Consider the following 4,012-nt stretch of genomic DNA (forward strand, 5'->3'; position numbering starts at 1 on the left):
GGATCCGAAACGGCAATATTTCAAAAGTGTTTTAGTCTAGAAGCACAGAAACAATGGAAAGGGCTTGCTTAAAGACAACAACAAACATTTTATGAAAGAAGTTATATGTTTGGGGTGAGTCTGAAAAAGGCATCCAGTGGCAGCTGTTGCTCCTGGTGATTCCGAGATACAGTTATGGCCTTCCCAGCCCTCTGGGGGAAGCCCTAGTACAACACTGCCCCGTCCCCACCTCCCAGACTGGATGGCAGCATTCCCATAGCAACCTGGGTCCCAAATATTGGAAATGCGTTGCTACCAGCACTGGTGTGTGCGTCAGTGGCGTCCTTTCAGGAAGACACTGTGTGAAGACCTCTCTGCTGTGTAGTACACACTCTCTAAGGACAGACTTTATCTGAAGACATCTTGACCCTCTACCTTGAAGCACCAAGCACCCATTCTCCTCCCCTCTGGGATAACCTAGTTTAACTGCCTCCATTGTTTTCTGAACACATTTTTTCAGAGGTTGTCTTAGGGCTAACTCATTCTCACATCAGGCTCCCTCCTGGCCCGGAAGCAAGAAGATGGTTTATTGATCCTTAAGGGCTGGAGCACCAATATTGTCTTTGAGAAGAAAACTAGTCTATCCTCGGAGAGCGTGGGCTCCAAAAAGCTTTGTTTCCCTGCTGAGTCAATAAATACAATAAAGGATATAGATTAATTTCTCAATAAGTCATTGTGCTATGTTAAATTGCTAGTAAGTTCTCGTTCCGTTTAAGTATGTCTTGATAGAATAAGAGTAAAGTGGAGTGAGAACTAGAGGAGAGAGCTAAATTAGGTCTCTTGGGGACAGGTGTGCTGAAGAAGGAAATATTTGCGGTGGCCCTTGAAGGTTGTGTAGGAGTTCACCAGGTGAAGAAGTGAGGAGGAGACCTATGATATGCTTGGTGCTGAGATCCAGCGCTTGACTCAGTCTGGAGATTTCCCAAACAACGCCGTGCTGCTGTGGCCCCAACCCCTCCACATCTCCAGGATTTACCAAACAGGTTCAGATGAGCTCAGAGCCTGGAAGGAAGCAATGTCCTCTTGTCAGCTGGCTAGAATGTGTTTGGTCAGGATGGAGCCTGTAAGATGATAACATGCACTGAATCTCCAGATGGCCCGCCCCTTCTCTAGTAGGACCAGTGTTCTGGAAACAGGCTGGGGCCGCTGCCTCAAAGTAAGGTCTTGTCATTCACATTGTGATTCCTGTGGGTACAAACTGTACAGGGTTAAAAGAAGAAAAAGGAAGGGGGGTGGAAAAGAGACAGCAAGGCTGAGAAAGGAGTTTGCTTGGGTGAAGATCTTAGGCCATGACCTGCCCAGTTAGGAATTTATGATGGGGTCACTCTGTGAGGTTACTCTCCTGTCTTTGTCCACAGGGCTCGTATATCCTTCCTCTGATGGAAATATGATCATACAAAATATAACTCCAAAAGCCTGATGATTGATTGTTGGCATGTCTTAAAAACAAAGGGCAAGAATAATATTATTACTTATTCCAAAAAAAAAAGTCCTAGCCTTGTTCCCAAAACAATTTTTAGGAAACCAGAGTAAGATGTAAAATGATAGAGTTCTTGAATCAGCCTAAGATTCTTTTTCCTCTTACATGGCAAACACTCTACCCTGCCTTTTTCTTCCCTACCTCTCAGATGCAGAGCTGAGTCTCACGTTTTATAATCACCTCCTCAGTGTGAAGGTTGGTGAAAAGAGGCCTGCACTAGGGGATCAGGGTTCTAGTCCCAGCTCGACCAACTCCTGAGTTACCTCCAGGAAGATACAATCACTCTGTGGGCCTGATTTTTCCCTTCTAGAAAGGAAAGGTTACACTAAATCTTTCACAGAAAAAAATGAGCATGTACACTTTTGGGGAGGGGTGAGTAAAAATTCTAACCACATAACTAAAAATAATTTTAAATGTTTGGAAGCTGCTGGAATAAATAATTTCCAAGACTGTACCCAGACCTGATGTGTAGAAGTCTCTAGACTTAAAGAGCAAAAGTGGAGAAAGAGTGGGAAGATGGCGTTGGACTTCTTTCTGTAGCTGAGTCCCCACAGCAACCCTCTCCCATTCATTGTCTTTTATTACAAAAGAGGAGTGTATCTCACACACATCACCTGTCTCCTGAGCTAAATGGTGGTGGCGGCAGCAGCTGGCCCTCATTGTATGTGTTTCCACTCAATGATTCTGCAGAGGAAGTGGGGCTTCTGTGCTAAGGATGCAGAGAGGGCTGGGACAGGAGAGGGCAGCCAAGGATGAGAGGCCCCTGCCCAGCTTCAGAACTCGGCTCACACGATCCGAACCAATTCCTCTAGGAAGGAGAACAAAAGGGGAACGTGGCCAGTGTGGATCCAGGGCCACCTGCTAGGGGTGTACCTGTGGTATCTCAGAAGAGCCCCAATGACTTGTTGGATATAGGTCTAAGTGGCCCCTTTATACAGGTAAGAAAAATGAACAGGGAAGGGAAGCAGCTTGGCTTCAGGCATCAAGTGAAAGACCAAGTGTCAATTCTGTGGGTGGTCAGAGAGCTAGGGCATCTGGATCATGACCCCTGGGCAGGCAGTTCAGGTCATGTGTACTCAGTTATTTCTGGAAACTGGGACACAAAGGAGGAGGTTGAAAGTAATCAGAACAGCCTTTGGAATGAATGAAAGTGAATCGTATCTGTTCTGGGCCAGGTGTTTCACTTAATCCTCACAACTGTGTGGTCTGGTAGGCTGAGCAGACATAATGCCCCTCCTACAAAGTGCTCAGGCTTGGTGAGAGTGAGTGGGCTGCAAGGGAGGGCGGAGATCCATGCAAGGCCAGCTCCTCTCATTCACTCATCTCACTCCCATCACGGGGCCTGCTGGTCACAGTTGTTGAACAGCTGATTGTCTCCTGTGAGTTCCTTGAACAGAGGACCATGCATAAGTCACCCTCTCCCTCCTGCCCCTGGCCCAGCTCTGGATGCAGAGGTAATGCCCAGACCAGTGTTTTCCAAACAGTTGTAAAATATTTGAAATTGTGAACTCCACTCCCTACCAAAATCTTCTCTTTTCTGCGTATATATTCCTGCGTGCTGGAATTGCTCCCAACAGCTAAGTGGGTAAAAAGTCGTTCTCTTAAAAAAAAGAAATCATTGTTTATGCTATTACAGTTGTCCCAGTTTTCTCTCTTTGCTTTCGTCCACCCAGCTCACCCCCCCATTCCCACAGTCAATCCCCACATTGTTGTCCATGTCCATGGGTCATGCATATATGTTCTTTGACTAATCCCTTCATCTTCCTTCAACCAATCCCCCCTCCCCCCTCCCCTCTTATACAGCTGTCAGTCTATTCCAAGTTTCTATGTGTCTGATTCTTTTTTGGTCGTTAGTTTATTTTGTTCCTTAGATTCCACTTATAAGTGAGATCATCTGTTATTTGTCTTTCATTGACTTGCTTATTTCACTTAGTCTAATAGCCTCTAATTCTATCCATGTTTTCACAAAAGTTAAGAATCCCTTCTTTTTTACTGCTGCATAGTATTCCATCAAATAATGTACCACAGCTTTTTTTCCCCACTCATCTACTGTGGGCACATAAGCTGTTTCCAAATCTTGGCTATTGTAAATAATGCTGCTATGATCATAGGGGGTACATATATTTTTTTGAATTGGTGTTTCAGGATTCTTAGAATGTATTCCCAGAAGTGAATTGTTGGGTCATGAGGCAGTTACAGTTATTGATGAGCTTTTAATTTTTTGAGGAAACTCTATACTGTTTTCTCCAGTGGCTGCACCAGTCTGCATTCCCACCAACAGTGCACTAGGGTTCCCTTTTCTCTACATCCTCACCAGCACTTGTTTTTTGTTGATGTATTAGTCATGGCCATTCCAGCAAGTGTGAGGTAATATCATTGTGGTTTTAATATGTGTTTCTCTGATGGTTAGTGATGTTGAGAATTTTTTTCATATGTCTGGGCCATCTGTGTGTCCTCCTTGGGGAAGTGTCTATTCAGGTCCTTTGCCCATTT

Source organism: Sturnira hondurensis, unplaced genomic scaffold (genome assembly GCF_014824575.4).
Source record: "Sturnira hondurensis isolate 20B ecotype Veracruz unplaced genomic scaffold, ASM1482457v3 Scaffold0008196, whole genome shotgun sequence".
NCBI lineage: Eukaryota > Metazoa > Chordata > Mammalia > Chiroptera > Phyllostomidae > Sturnira > Sturnira hondurensis.